This window comes from Sus scrofa, chromosome 11, assembly GCF_054392235.1.
Source record: "Sus scrofa isolate SSC_HxYL_T2T_F1_AM1 chromosome 11, Sscrofa_HxYL_maternal_Yorkshire_Landrace_v2.0, whole genome shotgun sequence".
Taxonomy (NCBI): domain Eukaryota; kingdom Metazoa; phylum Chordata; class Mammalia; order Artiodactyla; family Suidae; genus Sus; species Sus scrofa.
Genome location: NC_139393.1, coordinates 58,174,269 through 58,198,241, shown reverse-complemented (window position 1 = coordinate 58,198,241; position 23,973 = coordinate 58,174,269). Strand labels below are relative to the sequence as shown.

At 39.9% G+C, this 23,973-nt stretch overlaps 1 long non-coding RNA gene across 6 annotated transcripts in view; it reads left to right on the top strand.

Annotated features, from left to right (window-relative positions):
- Positions 1–23,973, top strand: part of LOC146398644 (uncharacterized) — a 152,687-nt gene that overhangs the window by 65,268 nt on the left and 63,446 nt on the right. For 4 of the 6 annotated variants that reach the window (XR_014819657.1, XR_014819661.1, XR_014819662.1 and 1 more), the window contains one exon: positions 6,140–6,247. This is a non-coding gene — a long non-coding RNA (uncharacterized LOC146398644). Of the gene's footprint in view, positions 1–6,139; positions 6,248–7,666; positions 10,477–23,973 lie in introns of those variants that run through there. The other 2 variants (XR_014819656.1, XR_014819660.1) reach the window with 1 other exon arrangement.

The window sequence follows — 23,973 nt, the reverse complement described above, 5'->3', positions numbered from 1 at the left end:
CTCTTTCATTTTTTTTTTTTTTTTTTTTTTTTTTGTCTTTTTCTAGGCTGCACCCATGGCATATGGAGGTTCCCAGGCTAGGGGTCTAATTGGAGCTGTAGCCACTGGCCTACACCATAGCCACAGCAATTCGGGATCCGAGCCCCGTCTGCGACCTACACCTCAGCTCACAGCAACACCCGATCCTTAACCCACTGAACAAGGCCAGGGATCGAACCTGCAGCCTTATGGTTCCTAGTCAGATTCCTTAACCACTAAGCCACAACGGGAACTCCAGTACTCTTTTGATTTAAATTCATTTTCTTGTTTGTAAATTGATATAGACATTAGAAAAAAAATTGGTGAGCAATTCTACTTCTCTGTTTACCTGGTACTGGGTAGAGTGAAATGTACCATCTTTAGACCACAGTGTTTTTATCAAATAGCATAATTATACTAAGAGTCTTTAGAGTGCATTGAGGACCTTCTTTGGCTCAGGATATACTGAAAACAAATTTAAATCTCAGTTGAAGATGAATTTCCCCCTAAAATATCTCTACTCTTTATTAATATTTTGAGTATAAGAATTTGTTAAAATATACAGAGAATGCTCCAGGGCCACAATATCCAATTAAATTGTAGTGTGAGGAGGATGCAGTCAATACCAGTTTGCCTTTGAGGCGGTATGCCTGGTCATTTAAATCTATGTGGACCAAATTTCTCCTGCTAAGAAACCTGATTATGAAGATGAGCAATTGTGCTTGTCTGACAACTATCTCCTTCAATTGGCTCAAATTGCCAATCACCAGATCAGGTCCTGTGGAGGAAGACTGGACTTGAGAACAATGGGAACTGGAATGACTTTTGTATAATTCGTGCTACACTTCTAACTGGTATCTTCCTTGTTCCTGTATAATTAATATTTTTAAAATTTGTGGCTTGAATGAGATTGAGGGTTATGTCTTAGCTGTTTGGTGTTACCCCCCGCCACAGATCCCATGATATGTCATGTTGCATAGTAGTTACCAGGTAGTGACTTGGTCTTCCTTTCTTCAGGCAAGTTATTATAATTGCACTCACTTTACCTGCATCGATCAAATATATTCACCTATAGGATATATCATCTTCCTTAAAAATATCACCACATTTCCTGCATCTTGAACATTGAAGGAGCCTGAAATTTGAACAGTGTTTACTGTAAAGTTGCTCTAATCAATCTGTTTTAAACATTGTACAGTTTTGCACGGATGCTGATAGTTGAGAGCTCATAAAGTTGATTATCAAATCTTTCTTTTCAAGTTGTGGTTGCATAGCCTACCAATATTAGTCATGCAATGACTCCATAACAAAAGCTTTTAGCAGCTGCTACTTTTATGAAAGAACCAACCATCAGAGGTCCAGTGCCAAGGTGATTTCAACTCAGATTCCAAGCAGGAAATTATCCGTTAAATCCTTTCCTGTTTCTGTGTAAAGGAATCTGGCCAGTGACTAGGAGAACACAGGATGGGCTGCATGCTCAGTTAATGAACGCTTGTGTTTGGAGAGATAGCCAGATAGCTATGGCGTCACTGAGCTGTTCTTTAGCCTTAGTAAAGCAGATGCCAGCATTTTGTAAAGCATACTGTAGAAAATCAAAACCTATTAGAGAGACAAAATCCTTTCTTGGAACCTGATTGATATGGGCTAAATACTGTGCTTGAACCAGCACATTAGCAAAGCTTAAGAAATTTCTGTACTCAGTGGTAAGGAGGCAAGAAGCAGATATCTGAGTGCAGACCTATGGGGGGCAGTTTGGTACCCATGAAAGAACATCCACGTGGGACTAAGAGTCATCAGCTGTTTGTTAGGAGGAACAGGAGACCGGCATCAGACCTCTTATCCTTTGTGCTTCATATTTTGTACACATACATCACAAGTGGAGTATTATTGTCATCATAAAGTATGGGTTCATCTTGTAAGAATGTAACTGTCACCAGGGAGGGTGTGTTCCACCATCTCATCGTCTTCATAGAGCACCACGTAAAAGGCCACTGAGGTATGGTTTGGAGAGTTACCTGGGTTGTCTAGTCCTGATTTAGTGGGGAATGGAATAATAAGTTTTACAGAACTTTTAAGACTTTAAATCTATTTGTCTTAGCCTGACTACATTTCTAGCTGTCAGCAACAGTGCAGGTGCATACAGCAGAATATTCCCTGTCTTGTCTTTACTCAGCTCAGCTTCTCCCTCTTCAACTTTTAATATCTGTTGATTGGCGTGCCATTTCTCATTAATTCATTCAACTAACACTTTTTGAGGACCTCTGATGGGTCTGCTATTCACTTATATGCTGTATGTCCAAACGACTCCATGGTCCCATGTGGGAGATAAAAATCCACAAATAACTATGTGACAGGATCACATATGCTGATTAATGTGTAAGCAGAGTCAGAGAATCTTCTCAAGGTAATAGCATTTTTTTTTTTTTTTGTCTTTTTGCCATTTCTTGGGCCACTCCCATGGCATATGGAGGTTCCCAGGCTAGGGGTCCAGTCGGAGCTGTAGCTGCCAGCCTGTGCCAGAGCCACAGCAACGTGGGATCTGAGCTGCGTCTGCAACCTACACCACAGCTCACGGCAATGCCGGATCCTTAACCCACTGAGCGAGGCCAGGAATCAAACCCGCAACCTCATGGTTCCTAGTTGGATTCATTTCCGCTGTGCCACGATGGAAACTCCAGGAAAGATCTTTTTTTAAGTCCAAATGAGGGAGGGTAGTTACCGTGTGATCAGGTTGTGCACAGTTCTCTGACTGGTTGATGATGAGGCAAAACAGTGCTGTCACAGGGGTTCGTATTATCAATCCTCAGGCTCCAGTGGGTCTGGGAGCTACATGCTCATGGTCACCAAGTTGTTCACTTCTTCCATTTGGTGGGGGTTTTAGCAGCTGTCAAACACCTCAGGAAAGGTGCATCAGATACTGCCATGCATTGCTTCAGAGGGGCGCTAAAATTCTGTGACTGCTCTGTGGCTGCTTTACTATTGGAATTCTTAGCAGTTCTCCTGGCCCAACTGCTATTTTTGTCACTAGATATTCACATCTTTTCAACCATTCATTCCTTTTTTTTTTTTTTTTTTTTTTGTCTTTTGTCTTTATAGGGCTACACCCGAGGCATATGGAGGTTCCCAGGCTAGGGGTCGAATCAGAGCTGGGGCTGCCGGCCTACACCACAGCCACAGCAACACCGGATCCTTAACCCACTGAGCAAGACCAGGGATTGAACCCACAACCTCATGGTTCCTAGTCTGATTGTTTCCTCTGCGCCACGACAGGAACTCCTCAACCATTCATTCTTGAGCCAGGCTTTGGTGAGTCAGGGGAGGCCTGGGAGACTCCAGCTTTTCTACAAACAAGAGGAAGCAGGAAAAAAAAAAAAAAAAGAGGAAGCAGGGCGCTTGGGAGGAGGAGTCTGTCCCGGGAAGGCCCCTAGGTTCCTGCTCAGAAACAGGAACAGGAGTTCCGGTCGTGGCGCAGTGGTTAACGAATCCGACTAGGAACCATGAGGTTGCGGGTTCGGTCCCTGCCCTTGCTCAGTGGGTTAACGATCCGGCGTTGCCGTGAGCTGTGGTGTAGGTTGCAGACGCGGCTCCGACCCCGCGTTGCTGTGGCTCTGGCGTAGGCCGGTGGCTACAGCTCCAATTCAACCCCTAGCCTGGGAACCTCCATATGCCGAGGGAGCGGCCCAAGAAATAGCAACAACAACAAAAGACAAAAAAAAAAAAAAAAAAAAAAAAAAAAAATTTCAGAAACAGGAGCAGAGAGAGGCCGCTTCAGAACTCATGCACAGTAAACAGGCCTCATCATGTGAGGCCAAGCCCTGTGGAGACTTGTGAGGTGTGTCTGGGGAACAGTGCATGACAGGAGCAGGGAAACTGTGGGTATAACTGAGGGGACAGCATTTTATATTAGTTGGGAAGGATGGGGGTCAGATTGCAAGGGTCTGGAATGGAGACTGAAGTGTCTGGATTCTGTGGTCAGGATCAAATCATGCAGGCATGTGCACGGTAAACAAGGGGATGGAGAAAAAAATCGGAGGCCGGTCTCCTGGGACATTGCTTCTTTATTAAGTAAAGAGGGCTGAGCCACATTGGTGTGGTAGAAATGGAAAGAATAGGAAACATGCCAATGATCATGCCACAGTTAGTAGGAACCTGTGGTATGTGACTGTTGGGTGAAGAGCAGCAGAAGTCAGGACCATGGTCCTGAGAGCCGCCAAGGGATACAGGGAACGGCAGATGTGTGTTTGCTGGAAGGTGATGGTTTCTGATTCCAAGGTTGATTTTAAAGCCATTTTGGTAGATGTAAAAAAGGTGATGATAATCTTGGGAGAGAAATCAATACTGGAGTTGCAGTTTTGAGAATCTTTTCTGTTGGTGTCATGGTTGGATTGTAGACAGCTAAACAAATGCTCTCTGTTCATACACTGGGTTCTCCTGGTAGGTGTGTCTGGGGATGAACTGTCAATTGGAGGTGTAAAGGGGGAGCAACTAAAGCATTTGGGGTTATTCCTGAACCTCAAGCAACTCTTTCTGTGTGTCTTTAGCCCCTGTTTGCTGGGCGTTCCAAACTGGACTCACCTGTCTTTAAGAGTCCAACTGAAATTAGAAGATGAAAAAATAATTTTTATTTCCACTTTGTAGATGGGACTAACAAGGCTACTGAGAACTAGAAATTATACTCAGTTCCCTCGAGACTTAGTCTCCAGAATTCAATTTTTCCACATATGAGGAAGATGTATTACTTTGGGGTTATTAAACATTTATAATAGAGCTCTCATTTTAAGAATAAATTCCCTTTTTCTGCTTTGGTTGTCTCCAAGAAAATACTCTTTAGGCTTAAGTTTTAAGGTGAAGTTCTCTTAACAAGCGGTTGCTTCACCAGAAATATGCCTAAGTGGTCTCCAATTCTCATATTTGATAGTTAGTCCCCCATAACTGTTATAAATTGTGCCTTTGGTGCATACAACTGTTTTGGGTGGTTTTACTTTAACATTGGTATTATAAATGAAATAGGGTCTAGTGAGCAAGAAATGTGGGAACTAATGCTTAAATTTTGAACAAATATGCTTTTACTAACAATTGAAGAAAGGCTTAGTGATTTTAGCGAATGAATCCCTATGTTCACTGCAACGTTATTTACAATAGCCAGGAAATGGAAGCAACCAAAGATCCATCCATAGATGAATGGATAAAGAAGATGTGGTATATATACGTACAGAGTGGAATGTTAGTCAGCCATGAAAAGAATGCATATGCTCTTATTTATGCGTGAAATCTAAAAAAACAAGTGAACAACAAAAAACCCAAAACAGAAACATTCATAGATACAGAGAACAAGCTGGTGGTTACCAGAGGGGAGGAGGGTGGGAGGGTGGGCAGATTAAGAGGTACACACTTTCAGTTATAAAACAAAGATGTCACAGGGATGTAATATACAGCATAGGGAATACAGTCAATAATATTGTAATAACTTTAAATGGTGACAGATGTTTATTAGACTTACGCTGATCAATTCATAATGTATATAAATGTCAGATCACTATGTCGTACACCTGAAACTAATATAACATTGTATGTCAACTATACATTGATAAAATAATAAGAAAAAAATTCCATCTTGTGTTTTTCTCAAAGAAATGTACTGAAAGATAAGAATAAATAATTTTCAGGTATTACAGAAACACACAAAATTCACACATCTTTTTTTTCTTTCTTCCTCCCTCCCTCTCTTCCTTCCTTCTTTCCTTCCCTCCCTCTCTCTTTGCCTTTCTTTCTCTCTTTCTTTTTTAAAGGCTTGGGGGATGGTTGGGGTGACCTTGTGAGAAAGAACACAGATGCTTTTGGAGGAGAGGAAAAGTTTTTCATTTGAGAAACTTGGTCTTTGCTCTTTTAACCAACAAACAAGGTAATTGTGGGCGCATTTGAGAACCCCAGATCACATATTTTGATAAAATAGTTTTCTATAGGAAGCAGATAGTACTTCCTGCCTCTTTAGCATATTGTTAAAAACACGGCTGGGGAGCCAAGTGACCTGGGGGCTAGTTCTCTTTCTCTGCTTCTGCGTTTCTTCCTCTGAAAAATGAAAGGGTTGGATTCAGTGATCTATGGTCCTTTTCTCTTTTAGAGATTCTATGAAGCTGTGGTTTCAGGAGAGTCGGATATCTTCAAAATGTTCCCTTTTTCATTAAAGCAATAGCCACTGATACAGGGGAAGGATCCTGGACATTTCCAGGTAAGGCAAGTTTTGAGGTCTATTCTGAGAAATCTGCATAGACAAAGCAGTTTGACTCATGCCATTGTAAACATTGCTGACATTTGCAGGCGGGAGAGGGAAGTTATTAGCTAAAAGATCCTTCCAGATTTATTTGGATATGTCTCATGGTGTTTGAAAACATGAATTTTAAACAAAATATTAATATTTAGAATCTAGGTTTATGTCTCGTAAAGAACTGTCACAATTAGCAAGCCTCTCTCTTATCAGAGAAACGGCAAGCTGTCTTGTCTCTGTGTTTGCTGTTCTCAAAGATGCAGTTACTGGAATTTTGAAATGGGTCAAACTGCTTTTAACCTAGCTACTGTTATTCAATTTTATCAATTCTTCATTTTCTATTAGCAGAAAATCTGTTTCATGGCTTCAATATAGAAAAGGTAGAAAGATCACAAAATAGCCCAAAGCAGATAAATATTGACCGACTCCAGCATGCATGCTGCTGAGACTTAGAGTAACTCGGGCCAGGCCAGAAGGATGTTGAGGCTAACATCCTCACTGACTCAGTTTATCTCACTGTCTCCACTTTTTGTTTGTTTGATTTGTTTAGTAAACATCTGCTTTCTATTAGATGGTTTTATCCTCTTAACCTTTATAAATGACAATTAAGTCCATCCAGCCTGTCAATAGTATGTCATTTATTTGTTGCTACAGCTGAGCCTGACCTTCATTGATTTTATTGGAGTAATTTGCTGGAAATGATTTTTTAATGTTAGATTTATTACCGAGGCACTTCATTGTCAGATAATTGAAGTAAATTGTAATTTTTTCCAAACCAAATGCAAGAACGCTGGAAAGGGATATATTATTTTCAAGGATTATTTCTTAGCAGTATGGAGACATGTGTCATACATGATGTCATACACGTTTCAGATTTGCACACATAGATTGTTTTTGAGTGGTACATGATTTTTTTTCTCCTTTTTGGCTTTTCCTTAAGGATAGCTGAGGTGGCAATAGGAGCCGGTAATGAATTAGCATTCAAAAATGACATTGCAAATTAGATACTTATGTAAATCTATCAAGTGACTGTAACTCCACCTCTTCCATAAGGGGCCTTGCTATTCTAATTTAACTGCAGGTCCAATTATGAATAGACTGATGTCACATAGTCAATCTTACCCTTTACACAAATAGTGTCTCATTCTCCCAGTGTTGGTGTTAACAAGGGTTTTATCATGTTGTGCTTTTGGCATTCCAAGCACTTTGCCTCGATAATAATGAAGATTTCAATCCCTACACAAGACTTTTCTGGTATTTGTTTTTATCCCATTGGTGTTAGAGATGCCCATCCCCTTGCTCTATCTATGTAGCGGAGAGATACTGAGTTATATATTTTACATTTTGAAAAGTGTTTGTGAATGTCTGACTCATCCTTAATAGGCTGCTGTGTCTCCATGTGAACACGGCCAGGCCAGCAGAGGTTTGCAGCCAAGCTGATGCTCTTGTTTTTCTGGAAATGAATTCTGGTTTGAAGGAAAGGAAGTGGACTTTCAAACTCAGCTTTAAATATAAGCAGGTGAAACATGCGTTTCTCACACTCTAAATAATGATGCCTGGTGACCAAAGGAGGATTTCCATCCAAGATTTTGGAACTAGTTAAAGGAAAGTGGAGCACGACTTCAGCCTTATTCTTTTATGAACATGTCCTTTTGTTACTCTCAGGGGAGCCGAATCAAAGCAAGTCATCTTGTAACCAAAGGCAAAGAGGAAACTAGAACAAAAGTCTCTGAAAATCTGTTCTAATTGCACTCCACTTAGAAGCAGTTATTCTGAAGCAAAAGAAAAGAGAGTTAAAAAATAGGATTTTAAGGTATTTACGTATTTTACATAGATAAAACTGTCTGGAAACGATACCCCTCTTGCCAGTTTATAAACTAAATTATAGCAGTACAAGTGGACCTTGGCAATGTAAGAGTTCCCACTCATGTTCCCGGCGCCTTCCTCTCTTTTCCGGCATTTTAAAGTGAAGTTTAGCATCTTCTTTAACGAAGAGCAGACGGATGATCTCATCACCAGGTTTTGAAAATTCAAACTTGCTGTATCTTGAAAGGCAGGCTTAGGAATAATCATTCCAAAGAAAATTCATGGAATAAAGTTCAACAGAGGCAGACTCTGATTTCAAAAAAGAAGTCCGACCGAACAGTCTCAGAGTGAGAGCGTGAGCAGGCGACGGTGTCCTTCCCAACAGACTGGACTCAGATATTCAATTTTAATTTAAGTAGAAATTAGCGGGGAAAACTGTAAGGTCTTGAGGGAAAAACTTGCTTTTAAATTGTCATGCTTCTCTCCTGTCTCTGTTCCTGTCACTATTATTGATATAAAGGATCCATCAACATATTTTTATGGGTGATTAAGAAAGGCTGACCTTTCCTTTGCAGGTACAAATAGGTAGTTCTTCAGAGGCTGTAACTGAATGACAAGATAATTCTATCCATTTAATATTGAAGTGATGTTGATGGTATCATTCTTCTCGTGTTGGAAACAGGACAGTGTAGAGGCCCTTTCTGCCTCAGCCTGTTCTGCCCTGGGTGATGGATTTTCCCTCTGACTAATCGCTGTCACATTAACCTGCACTCTTTCATCCTTCAGAGCTGTCAAGATAATGACGATAATCCAAGTGGCTCATTGTAGGTAAAGGAAATTATATGAGCAAAGTAATATCATAAAACAGTGTTTAAATATTTTAATTTCATTTGTCAGGGCTGCCCCAACACTTCATTACACATATAACCATCTCTCATCAGTGGAATTAGTGCATTATTCATTACTGTTAATTATTTTCACATAATGGCTGCCCTGATATATTTAACCTCCACATTATATCTCAGATAATGGGTCTGTAAAATTGAATTGTGTGAAGAGTGGAGTTCTAAGGCTCATTTGCAGAACATCAAAGAACAAAGAAGAGGAAAAGAATTCTAAATGGGACATTTTGCCCAGCTGGGGCCAAACATTTGTTTCTGTCTGATTTGCATACAGAAAATAGGTGGTGTAGAAGTGGCTTCATACTGTATAGGCTGTCTGCTCCTGATATACCACCAATTAGGATTTGTTAATATCACACACACCCCGAAAACAACTTGAGAATTATAGCATAGAAAAATGGAACAGTAAGAGAGTAGTAGCCTTATACAATATAGAGACGATTAAATTTCCATTTGGGAACAATATGTAAGGGGGAGAGAGAGAGAGAAGAAAAGGATGCGAGTTTCAGATTAATTGTATATTTTTACAACTAACTTTAATAATAGACACTAAGTTTTTTAAAGTGGTGAAAGCAAAGATATGCATAAAAATCAGTTTAGATTTTATTCATTCACTTCTATAGCAGTCAGTATAAAAATGATCACATATTTATGATAACACTTTCTCATAACTTTTTTCAACATTCATGCAAACAGAGCATTAATTTAGTCACCAGCACCCTATGACGGAAGGCTGAATTTTATAGCAATTTAATTCTCCATGATTGTGCATTACTGTTCTTTTTCTAGAGCATTTGGCAAGCATAATGATCTGATCAGCAATGTCAAACACTTCTGGATGCAAGTTTATATTCTTTACAGCTTTTCAGTGTAGTAAACTGGACCCCAAAAAGCCAAATGAAATTGACAGTTTCTGAGTGGGCATCTCCCGGTGGTGGAGCTTAGGCGTGCGTCTATTTTTAAAGCGCTGCCAGTGATTCTGAGGGGCTTCCTGTGATCAGAACCTTAGCTGTAGGAGATGAGAGGAGCATGTGGCTTGGGGCAGGCACGTAGCCCCCCTTTTATTGTTTTCTGGATGACTCTCCCACCTTTGAACATGGACAGGAAGCTTTGCGATGGCAGCAACTCCATCTTCTTGGCTTTCCTCACTGTTATCACAGGGCATGATATGGACAGTCATTTTTAATAACTACTTGTTAAATATACTTTGCCTTTCTTAGACTTTCACTGTTGAAATTATACTGAAATGAGTTTCTTCAAACCTTTAAATTTTCCTTCTTTGGGATTTTTCCCAGGTCAAGTCCCACGTCTCATGAATGGGATTCTCAGCTTTGACGGCTCATGGTATATTGTGTCAAGTAGAATTCTGAGACTGGCCCCAACTAATAATGCCATAACAATGTATAAATATAACAATTTTATTGCAACCTTGGCAGAATTGGTTATTAACATTAAAGCATAGTTTTGTTGATGTAGAAAATGGCATCTCACTGTTTCAATGTGTTTTTTTCCCCTTACTGTGCAAGTTGAAAACTTCCCATTTTGATTTATGTTTCTTTTTTTCGGTGAGTCATTTCTTAGTTATCTCTGTCCTTTGATCATTTATTTATTGATTTCTTAGTATTTTTCTTCGCAAATTGAATGATCTCTTTATATGAAAAATGTTTTATACTCTTATCTGTATTATTTACTGCATTTTTTTTACTGTCTGTTGTTTTTATTTTTCCTTTAGCCTTAAAAAAAAAAAATCAAAGTTTTTATTTCTTATGTAGTCAACTGAGTTCATCTTTTTCTAGTGTTTTTTTTCCCCTGCGTGTTCAGAGCTTAAAACATTATCACAATTACCTCTTTTTCAAGACAGATTAGATCAAGTTCTGAGAAGTTTGAAAATATAGTGGAGGAGTTCCCATCATTGCTCAGTGTCCATGAGGTTGCTGGTTCAATCCCTGGCCTCGCTCAGTGGGTTAAGGATCCAGCATTGTCATGAACTGTGGTGAAGGTCACAGATGCGGCTCAGATCTGACATTGCTGTGGCTCTGACAAAGGCTGGCAGCTGCAGCTCTGATTAGACCCCTAGCCTGGGAACCTCCGTATGCTATGGGTGTGGCCTTAAAAAGACAAAAAAAAAAAGAAAGAAAGAAAAAGAAAATATAGTGGAGAGAGCCTAACTACAGAGTTGAGAATAAAAAATCATAATACCTTACCTCTCAGTCTGTTGCACCATTTTTATCTTTTAATGTATTAGGCAATCGCCCTTCCTGAATACCCATCACAAGAATCAATCCAGTTGATGGGAAGTAAACAGAGAAGTTAATCTCTGCTCCATCTCTCCTTTTATTCCCATTCATCATGTTCCACAGGGTTAAGTTGTCCTAGAGCATCAGTCCCGTCACGACTTTACGCATGAAATGAGGTCTGAACTTTTGCACTGGACTTTCAAGATCTTTCACTCCCCCTCCCCCATCTGTCTGCTTAATCTACATCCATAGCCCAGTGCCTATTCATTTATTTAACATTTCTACCAGTGCCAGCAAGTTGTTGGAACTAATCAAAAGCATTCCCTGACTTTAAGGACCTCACACTCCCTTTTCCTGGAATAATCCCTTTATTTTCTTGTTTCTAGAGGCTACTTAATTTCCTCATTCTTTTTGCGTATTCTCAGATCATAGATACTCCTTCAGAGCACGCCTTCTCCTTAAGGGTCCCTTAGAAATTCTGCTTTCCTTAGCATTGAGAACTAAGTCTAGATACTCATGTTGCAACAGAAGAAAGGGTGGGGGAAAAAATGTAATTGTAATGTATACATGTAAGGATAACCTGACCCCCTTGCTGTACAGTGGGAAAATAAAAAAAATATATTAAAAAAAAAAAAGAAATTCTGCTTTCTTTAATAAGCCTTCTCTGTTCACTATAGCCTTGTTAGAATGAACCTCTCTGTTCCAAACACCCCAAAGAATGACATTTTTATCTCTATTAAGGTATTTGATCTTTATGACCTTCAGAATAGAAATATTCAAGTGTGTATCTATCTCCTCCTCTAGATTATGACATTCATGGCAATAGAATTTGGATCTTGCTCAGCTTTGTACATCTTACTATACATAGCAAGGCCTTGCCCATGGTAGGTGCTAAGTAGATATTTACAGTTTTTTTTTTTCCTGTTAATTTGATTGAGGCTCAAAGTCTCAGATTATAATCAACTTCTCCAATGTAGAGAATCACAATTAGCATGACTTTGGATTTCTCAAATTGGTATATCATTGTGAGACTATAGATGCTAGGGCTTCTAGACAACTCTAATTTAGTATCCAGTAGGTGCTCAATAAGTATTCTTCATTAACAAACTGAAAGAGCATTAAATCTGTGCAGAGAAACTGTAATAATATGTCAACTTTTTCATATATTTCTGTATTTTTGCAATTAAAAATGGCATGAAACATCATTTGACTTGTCAATGGAAGCATCGTGCTTGTGAAAGCCAGTTCTATGATTGAAAATCTTACATTAGTTCCCTGCAAAGTGTTAATTTATATAGCCTCCCCTTCTCATCATTTGTTTCTGTTTATTTCACAACTGCAAGGCAGCAAGGGTTTTTGGCTCTTTCTATTAAGTATTAATAAAACATCCCATAGTACAGATCCCCTTTACCTGGCTCATCTGGGAGTTGTTTGGAAGAGATCCATTTATTTCACTTAAAGTTTGTTACATCCTTCCATTTCTGCAGCAAATCCCAGGGCACCACCCTGGCCCAGAAAGGTTGGTGTTCATTTGTTTAGAGACTTAAGAAAGATTACTCTCTGCTGTCAGTGTCAGGATATGTCAGAAGCAGGGTCCCTCTTTTATTTTTATTCGGCAACCCTATGAATGAAGACAATCTGATGTTTCTAATGAAAGTGACTTTTATAAATAAGTCATCTCCCATAGCTTACTTGACACAATACCAAGACCAATTTCAGGGGAAATTGGGAAGCTGAGCAAGTTTGTTTTTTGTTCTTGCCCACATTGTTTTCTGAGCCGTTTTGCATTCTTGGGAAGCGTCTCTTCTGCAGCTTGCCAGTTCCTCCCCTCTGTGCCTTCTTCCCAGGCTTATCCTCTAACTTTGATCCTAGGGCCATCTCTCTGTCCTGCTTCACTTTCCTCAGCTCGTGCTACCTTCACAGGAAGGTAAATAAATAACGTTTCCCATCTCTTCGTGGGACCCTGGCACTGCGCTAAGCACCTAACATGTATTATCTCATCAGTCCTCCAAGAAGCCGTTTTTAGTGGCTGTTATATTACCATCATTTTACAAATGAAGTAACCGAGTCTTGGTGAGTTTAAACTATTTGCCCAAGGTTGTGCAGCAAGTGTAATAGATGGTAATTTCCACAGATGTCTGGCCACAACGGGATCTCTTATTCTGCATGATCTTTGACAGTGAGACTTTGTGATCCTTCCCATTTCAGGGGTCGGGTTCTACGTCTCTTCCTGGTGAATCTGGGTGGATTTACAACTATTTGACCTAACAGAGTATGGCTGATTGACACTACTTGGCTTCTGCACCTGGAATATGAAAGGCAATGTAGCTTTGGCTTAGATCACTGGAAACTTACCTTGCGATCCCTAAGCCGCCATCGGTGAGGTCTGATTACCCCGAGGCTGCCACATTGTAGAGAAGCCAGGTTACACAGAGAGGCCGCATGCAATTGCTCTGGTTGGCAGTCCTAGCCTTTGAAATCATTTTATCTCCAGTACTGAACGTGGACCCTCCAGAACAGCTAGTTCATCTGCCAGCTGAGACTCACTGATTAATCTTAGTCGATGCTACAAGGAGCAAAGAATCACTGAGATCAGCGCTTCCAAAAACCCCTGGAGTTCCCTTCATGGCTCAGCAGTTAACAAACCTGACTAGGATCCATGAAGATGCAGGTTTGATCCCTGGCCTTGCTCAGTGGGTTAAGGATCCGGCGTTGCCGTGAGCTGTGGTGTAGGTCACAGATGAGTCTCGGATCTGGCGTTGCTGTGGCTGTGGGATAGGCTGCAGCTGAAATTCTGATTCGACCTTTACCCTGGGAACTTCCATATGCTGCAGGTGCAGCCCTAAAAAACAAACAACAAACAAACAAAACCTCCCAACCCCCTAACTCACAGAACCTGTGAGCAAAATGAAATGGTTTTTATTAAGTTGGGGGGTGGTTTGTTAGACGGCAAACAGCTATTAAGTGGTGGGATCAGAATGTGAGCTGGGTATTCTGACTCCAGAGCTCTCACATTGGATTTATACACTATAAGGGTGAACCAATCCCCAATAATTTGTGACACATTTTCTACCAGTTTTTATGTGTCACATGGTCTTCCTTAACAGAAAAGGATGAATTGCTAATGGTGAAATTTCCAGCACCCTGGAAGTGTTGATGGGGTTCCTCAAATCAAATCAAGGTACTCGTTACCTATTTTACACTGGAGAATCATTAGCCTTTGTCACTGAATACTGAATATACTGTATTTTTTAATTTCCTATTTATTAGAAAGCAAGTTTCTTGACTTTTGGGGGGAACGTAACACATCTACAGAAAAATAAACAAATCATAAGTGTCATAAAGTGAACTCCCCATGTAGTTATCACCCAGAGCAAGAGACAGAATACTGTCAACCTCCAGAATTCCCCCTTGAACCACCTCGTAATCCCTTTCCTCTTTCTCCTCCTCAAAGTAACTACTGTTCTAATTTAGAACACCATGTGTCAGTTTTGGCTGCTTTTGAACTATACATAAATGGAATCATACAAAGGGATTGTTGAGGCTGTCTTCTTTTATTCCACATTTTGTTTGTGAAACTGACCCATGTTGGTGAAGGGAGTGTAGTTCATTTTTTATTCGTGTATATGTCAATAGTATTTCGTAAAATGAATATTTCCCAACCCAGTCTTTGTTTATTCAGCCTATTGATGACAGATATTTAGGTTAGAAAAGAGATTGTACTTTTTTTTAAAGTTTTTTTCTTTTCTTCACTAGATTTTATTTATTTAAACTAAAATATAGTTGACATACAACATATTTGTTTCAAGTATACAACATAATGATTTGATATATACATATATTGAGAAATGATCATCACAATAAGTCTAGCTAACATCATCACCACACATAGTAATAATTTTTTTCTTGTGATGAGAGCTTTTAAGATCTTTTAGCAATTTACACATATACAATATACTATCATTAAATATAGTTCTTTCTTGTCAAGCTTCAAATATAGAAGGAATATAACGTGAGGAATAACTACCAAATTATAATGCCATCCATTTAGCCTCCATAGGCAAATGAGAGTAATGCTACACCAGCATAGGGGACGTCTTCACGCACCAAGAGGTCCTGTTAGACCTCGGGCAGACTTGAACTTGAGGGAGCTTGAGATTTAGTCTGACCAGGATGTGGGGTCAGGAAGGATAGAGAGTAGGAGGGATGGGGCAGGCCTCCATAAGGACGCTGGGTAGTTCAAGTCCTGCATCCAGGGCTGGATTTGCAGCCCTGGGGAAGGAGGAAGATGGAATGGGATGGGACAGATGGGTGGGAGTCTTCAGTGAAGTCCTTGTGATGCTGTGTAAGAGTCAGAGGAGAAACGGTGGGTCCCAGGTAATGACTGCTAGCTCCCAAACCCAGGGAGGGAGGATCCGGGAGAGCTGGAAAGGAGGCTCAGGGCAGCTCTGTGGAGGTTGTCAGGAGCTCGAGGCCGGGGACCTGAAGCAAACATCGCAGGAGGTGAGGAACAGTGGGACCTGGAGATGGAGCAGACACCCAGGCTGCCCTCCAGCCGGCCAGCATTCCTTCTGACCAGTTGGTGCTCAGGTCGTACAGCTTGTTAATGTTTTGATTATCATTGGCTTCAGGCAGGGAAGATGTGTAGGTGCAATGGTAACTTTTGTTGTAAATCTATCCAAAATGTTATTGCTGAGATCTCAGATTGGAGAAAGTGAAAAATAGATTCTTGCTTTTGTTTGCCTTTGACTTTTCTTTTTTAACCTTTTGGGTGAATTGCACTCAAATGAGAAACGACAGAGGAAAAAACAAAAAACAAAACTGGCCAGAGAGTCAGGACCCCTGGGTGTGGTTTTAGTTCTGCTGCCATGCATTTAGCTTATGTGGAAGAGTTTTCAGACAAAGAGCAAATCTGGATCTCACCGGCTCTTTCTCAGAGTGTCATCAGGATGTGCATGTTTGATTGAACTGCTGGGGCTGGGCCACCCCTTCATTCTCAGCCTGAGGACGACAAGGGGCCTGATTTCCCAGGGATTACAATTGATCACTCCAGCTACTGGTCTCTTTACAGATGTCAGAATTCACATTAGCCAAATAATGTGGATTTAAAGATATCTCAGGGGGGATTTGATTCCATTAAGAGTTATTAAAGCATCACAGTTCAATAAGATGAGCCAAAGAGCTGGAATAGCAGAACCATGGAATAGAAGGCTCCCTCTCTCCCATTAGCTCACTGTGGCACAAACTCTTTGTCATCTAATCTTTCTCAGTTTTTCAAATGCAGAAGGAAGCATGTTGGCTTCCCTCACTGCAGTGTTTGAGACAATAGAATACATATTGGATATTTCGTCCAAGAGAAATATAATGCAATTCATACCTCAAGTATTTGCATGAGAAATACTTGATTTGTATTTAGATTTCCAAAAATTATAGTGAAAAAGTTTACCCAAGTTGTAGCAAACATTTTAAAATTTTCCTGGGAGTTCCCATTGTGGCGCAGTGAAAGCAAATCCAACTAGTATCCATGAGGCCATGGATTCAATCCCTGGCCTTGCTCAGTGGGTTGGGGATCTGGCATGGCCGTGAGCTGTGGTGTAGGTCACAGACATGAGTTGGATCCCGCGTTGCTGTGGCTGTGGTGTAGGCTGGCAGCTGTAACTCTGATTCTACCCCTAGCCCCGGGTGGGGGGTGGGGATAAAAATTCTAGTCATTGAAATGACTATTTACTTTTACATTTAAATTGAACGCAAAAATAAATAAACATAAAAAATCATTTCCTCAGTCACACTGATCACATTACATGTGCTCAATAATAGTCACATGTGGTTGGTGGCTACTGTATTGGAGAGCAAATGTCGAGACCCAGGTAGAAATACTATATACATCCTGGCACAGAAAGATATAGGAGCAGAAACTTCAGCCATGCAAGCATACAGGGAATATGCCATGCCATTCTTTGTTTTTGTTTTTGAAAGAGTGTATGAGTTTTATTAAATAAAGTAAATTTATTTAATTTTTTAAAAACGAGTTCTAGGATTCATAGTTACGTATGTGTGTTGTCTCTTTTCTGGATTCTCACTTCATTACAAATCATTTAAAAATTTTAATACACTTAATTTTTTTTAAATTTTATACAAATTTTAAAGGTGTAAAACTTGTATATTTCCATTTACAGTTATCACAGAATATTTGCTTTATCGGGCATGTTGTATAATACATCGTTGAGCCTATCTTCCGCCTAATAGTTTGTACCTCCCACTTCCCACCCCTATATTGCCCCTCCCTCTTCCCACTAGCAACTGCTAGTTTGTTCTCTATGAGTCGTCTTCTTTTTGTTTTACTCAGTAGTTTGTCGATTTTTTTAGATTCCACATATACGTGACATCATGTAGTATTTGTCTTTCTCTGACTTATTTCACTTAGTATAATGTCCTCCAAGCCCATGTTGCTGCAAATAGCATAATTTTGTTCTTTATCCATTTGTCTGTTGATGGACACTTAGGTTGCTTCCATATCTTGGCAATTATAAATAATGCTACTATGAACACTGGGGTGCATGTATCTTTTTGACTTAGTGTTTTTGTTTTTTTCAGATATATACCCACAAGTGGAATTGCTGGGTCGCATGATAGTACTATTTTTCATTTTTCGAGGAAGCTCCATACAGTTTTTCATAGTGGCTACACCCAATTTATATTCCCACCAACAGTGTACGAGTGTTCCCTTTTCTCCACATCCTCACCAGCATTTGTTATTTTTATTCTTTTTAGTGATAGCCATTCTGGCAGGTGTGAGGTGATATCTCATTGTGGTTGTGATTTGCATTTCCGTCTTGATTATCAGTGTTGAGCATCTCTTCATGTGCCTGTTGGCCATCTGCATAGGAATATGCTATTCTTTTAGATTATTTTCTACCATATAGCTTCGTGTTTTTCCCTTAAGTACCAAAACTTTCTAATTCTAGAGAGACTCGTTTAATACACTTTATGAATATTCCTGACTTCTAAAACGGAGACCATAGAACATAATCAAAACATTGCTTGTGAAGACTACAATTATAAACATTGATTATAGGATTATGTGTTAATTTAGCACTGCCTTCAGGGGCCATTAGACCAGGGACTGGTAACCTATAGCTGAAGCCCAAATGTGGCCCCTCTGTATACTCTTTGAATAAAGTTTCATTGTATCATTGCCCATTCATTTGTATATAGTCTGTACCAGCTTTTGTGCTACAGTGGCAGAGTTGAGTTATCATAAATACTATACAACCTGCACAGCCTCAAATATTTAATATTTGGCCTTTATGGGAAAAGTTTGTCAATCTGTGGAGTAGACCATACTAAGTGACCCAAACTGGAGACTGTTCAGGTTCTTATGTCTGCTTTTTATCATTCTCCTTATTCTGTTAGAAGTTTTCTCTTCCTTGCTATCAGGGTTCCTACATGTAACAACTTACTTGTTGATTTAAGCCACGGTAGATTTAGAAATGAGTAACAAACAAAAAGTGTTCTTTTTATTTATTTATTTTTTAAATAAAATCAGGAGCAAATTGACCATCATGATTCAGCTTTGGGTTTTGCGGCTATGCAGGGATTTTATATTTGATTCCATGTTCTCAGACATACTAGCCTCTGCTTAGCCCTCTTACCTCCTCATCTACTGGCTCCCACCTCAGTGTGTTCTAATCAAGCCAAGTCACTTATCGTTTACATACTTGCTTGCATATTTATGACCTCCTGTGTCAATTATGGTTTTCCATCTTAGGACATTTTACGCCTGCTGTGTGGCCTTGTGAATACGACTCCACCATTTTCACCTCTGGAAGACCTTCTTGACCTCACTACCCCCTGCTCCAAGGCCCTGCTTCAACCTCCCACTACCAGGCCATGTAGTGCCACCCTCCTGAGGACTCCCCGAACATATGTGGTTATCTCAATTACAGTTGGTTTACATACTCTCTTGCCATTATTTCTACACATTTCTATGTGCCAAAGAAAGTGTGGGTTCCTGAAGGGTAGGACTTAACCAGCCTGTTTCCTGACACACAGCAGAAAATCGATAAATACCTATTGAACTGTTTTAGTAACTACACATAAGAGTATATCCTTTTAAAAATATATAAATAAATCACAAAGTATAGAATAATTGTTCGGTTATGAAAACCTTACCTCAAACAATGTTTTTAGATGTTTTACATCTTAAAAGTCTGCTTAATACATCAACTAAACTATCAGATTAAGGGTAACCTACATGTTAGTACAAAACAGTTTTTTCCTCCACTAAAACAGGTCACATATTAATGAGGTCAAAAGATCTGTAATAGGGGAATCTTTTATTCTTTCAGTTGTGTCATGTGTATGTCTAAGTTGTATCAACTTATGAGAATGAAGCACAGGTGTGCTTAAGTGAGGTCACATTGCCGTTAATACTGAAATTATAATGATCTTGGGTCCCTACTTTCCAATACAGACACTCAAAACATTTCCACGTTTCCCTGAGTCTCACAGTTTCCCCTGAAAACAGTTCCTCCTGCAGCCTTGGGCCCACAGGTGCAGATTTCCTGCCACTGGTCCTGTCCCATCCTTTCCCTCCCTTTCCTCTTCCCCTCCCCCTGCCATCTTACCTCTGGCCCTCCAAGACACTCAGAACAAGACCGAGAAACTCAATCCATACCAAGGAAAAGAATATTTCTCTGAAGGAAGCATAACTTGTAAAGATCCAATACTGTCTGTACTAGAGGCAACTTTATCTTACCAACAAGACAAGTTTAGCTCTTTGTCTCAAATATCTGGTCTCAAATATCTCTATTGCAGGAGAGCATCTTCCCTTTACATTTGAAAGCCAAAAGGACTGTTTGGCTGATCTTCCCCAAACTCAAGGAATAGTCTGTCCCCAGAACAGCCTGCCAAGAATATTACATATTGCTTTTAAATGACAATTTCCCAGCTACCTTTTAAGGCTCAGTTTCACAATGGCATCTTCATGAGGAAGACCGAAACATCGTGTAACATATGCATTCCCAGAAATTTATCTTTGGTGGTATGGTGAAATTCCCTGGTCATTACCAAGAAACATTAATGGAGGGATATAAACTAATCCCTTGGTAATTTTGTCAGAAAATTCATGTCAAATTAAACTTCTGAGTCCATTTGTTTTTTGGCATGGAGAAGAAATTCCATTCACATAGGAAAATGAAACTTTCAGGTGCTAAGAAAAGATGCATTACAATAGCCCAGTGTAAACAAGCAGTTGTAAGACAGGTTCCTTCTCAATGACCAGAGTGCCCAGTGTCTCCTCCCTGGAAAGACAGCTTCTAAGAGTGGCTCTTAGGACACTCTCCAAATAAGTTGGCTTCTCCTCCCTAAATCACTACTTAACAGTTGAGGATCAAAGTCGGTGCTCTGAGGAGGCTTATGATCTGAATACCACCGTTTTCTGGTAATAAATAATTCCTTATTTAGATCAGAAACATAATAGAACAAAAAGGTTACAACTGCTGAGCTCTGTAATCTGACAGAGGAAAACCTCATTCTTCAAATTGTTGCTCACCAGTCTTTCAGATGAAGCTTGAAAGATTTTGTTTGCAAAAAAGCTGTTGAGAGGTTGCAAGGTCATTTCTAGCTACAAAGCTCCTTATGGTTTTCAAAGTACTCAACCATTCCCTGAAAGCGCCCTTTCCCTAGGAGTGTTCAAAGCCTCCTGAGAAGACTTTCCAATATTTCTTTTTCTACAGTCAAACTAAGCTCATTGTTTAGAAGAAATGGATTAGGTGAGTGTCTTTGAACTGCATTTTGAGAGGACTGTGAAGTCAAGTGGCCTTAAGCAGACAAATATAAGCCATTCATAGTGAGAGAAGGATTTTAAAATGTTGGTTATCATGATGGGGAGAAATGAGGTTGAAATGCGGGTGTACTATGTCAGTTAAAAAGTAAATAAGTCTTCTCGACAGAGATGGATTTCAAGGGTTTTATGCTTCATTTTACACATGTAGCTTCACTTCTGGCCACAGGCCATCCCTGCCTTTTGAAAGTGCTGCTGTTTTTTCATGGTAGCCTAACCTTTTGTTTGTTTGTTTGTTTTTGTTTTGTTTTTTAGGGCTGCACCTGTGGCATATGGAAATTCCCAGGCTGGGGGTTGAATTGGAGCTGCCGCTGCCAGCCTACACCACAGCCACAGCAACACAGGATCCGAGCCCATGTCTGTGACCTACACCATAACTTATGGCAACACCAGATCCTTAACCCACTGAGCGAGGCCAGGGCTTGAACCTGCATCCTTATGGATACTAGTTGGGTTCGTTAACCACTGAGCCACAATGGGAGCTCCAGCGCTAATATTCTAATAGCTTCATGGACACAGTAGATATTTAAAACAATATCAGGACTAGTAAGGCCAAAAGATTCACTGCTATCAAATAATGAATTAGTAGATATTTATCAAGTACAAACTATATGCAAGGCAATAGCATGTTTTATGGCCTCCTTTCTCTAAATCAAAGTCTAATTCTATACTTTCCAAAGCTTGGTAAAAGAAAGATTAGGTCTTAGATTTCTATAATTAGAAGCAAATTGGACAAATTTATTCACAAGCTGGTTTTCTTTCGTTCTTTTTTTTTATTATTAAAGTATAGGTGATTACCAATGTTGTGCCAATTTCTGCTAAATTTCTTTGGGTTGAATCAGACCAGAGATCAAGTATTTATACTTGCACCTCTAGAGGGTCACAGATACTGCCTTTTCTATGAAATGAGATAATTCAGAAAACCTTTTTCCTCTTGTGGGCAAAGAATGTCACTTGCCATTTCAGTAAACAATGAATGTTGCCCACCATCAAGCCATCAGTCACCGCAGCTGCCACCAGTGGTGAATTCAGGATGGAGGACAGGATGCTGGCCCTGGATGGTGAGGATGCATGTCAAAGGAGTGGTTTCAATAAGCCCAGACGCGTGCATCTTCCTCTACATAGAAAAGTACTAAAATCATTTACTCGAGATGTCTGTTTATGTCATTAGAAATAATCTTTTTATGTTCTACTACATTTGTTTTTTTGTTTGTTTGTTTGTTTGTTTGTTTTTGGTTTGTTCGTTTGTATGTTTCTTCAGCAAAAACTCCTGTATATTCTGGTTCCTCCCTTCTTTGGAGCAATTCCTTGGAGCTGAGAGGCACATTCCCAGGCTATTATCCTTAGCAATGCCCCAAGTAAAACATAATTCTCAACTTTTAGGTTGTGCATTTTTTAAGTGGAGAGTGTATTGTTGCTTGGCTTGCATTAGTGCTGTCACATAAAATTTAAAGTCCTAGATGTCAGAGGAAAATACAAAGTTGACAAAATTAACTTTTAAATGATCCCTACCTGTAATTTTAACATTTGCAGAAAAAAAAATCTCTTATCTTTTCAAGAAGCTCAGACATAGTTTAATAACTACATCTTGGAGTTCCATTGTGGTGCAGCTGAAACCAATCCGACTAGTAGCTGTGAGGATACAGGTTCAATCCCTGGCCTCTCTCAGTGGGTTAAGGATCCAGCATTGCCATGAGGTGTGGTGTAGGTCCCAGAGGCAGCTTGGATCCCAAGTTGCTGTGGCTGTGGCGTAGGCTAGCAGCTGTACCTCTGATTCAGCCCCTAGCCTGGGAACTTCCATATGCTTCGGGAAGCAAAATAAAAACAGCTATTTTCAACTTTCCCTGTCCTTTGTGGAGACCTGACTCCTCAGGTATAAATCATGAATGATGCATATGCATATACATACACTCATGCATGCATACACACACACACACACACACACACACACACACACACACACACACGTCCTTACCAAGAGACAGGACAGGGCAAGGGAGATAAAGGTCTAGTTGTAGACTTAGTCTGAATTATATAAGAGCAGTTGGTTATCTGAATTAAATCCAGACCCAAGTATCCTGACTCCCTGGTAAGTTTTATTTTTCTTTGCCACTTCTCATTCACAATCACTCCACACAAAGGTAAAAGGCAAAGGCAAAGAAAAGCAAGCAAGAATCTATTCCTAACTTTCTCCAATTTGAGCTCAATATTTCCAGTGGTGCCAGAAATTTCTCCACTAGAAAGTCTTCTCCTAGTGGTTAAGGTAGGATTCTATTACATGCAAATACTTGTAGAGAGAGTGTCACAGATTTGGGGGGGTGCTGTCTCACCCTTGTGTGTGGAAATTAAGTATGAGAGCTCTGGAGTCAGAATGCTCAGCTCATATTCTGGTTCTGCCATTTACTATCTAGTTCATTTGTTCAAACACACACATCCTGATGACCCTTTAAGAAAGCCAAGAAGATCTGGATTTGTCCTTGTGTACCTGAAAATTCCTCCACACAAGCAAAATTTAGGATAGCAAGGCCTATTTTTTTTCTTTTTTCTTTTTTTCTTTTTGGTCTTCTTTTAGGGCTGCACCTGCAGCATATTGAAGTTCTCAGGTTAGGGGTCGAATTGGAGCTATAGCTGCTGGCCTATGCCACAGCCACAGCAACATGGGATCCAAGCCACATCTGCTACCTTACACCACAGCTCACGGCAATGCTGGATCCTTAACCCACTGAGCAAGGCCAGGGATCGAACCTGAGTCTTCATGGATGCCAGTCCAGTTCATTACTGCTGAGGCACAACGGGAATTCCATTTTTTTTTCCTTTTTAAAAGTTTTATTGAAGTATAATTGATTTACAATGTTGTGATAATTTCTGCTCTATAACAAAATGGTTCAGTTATACATGTAC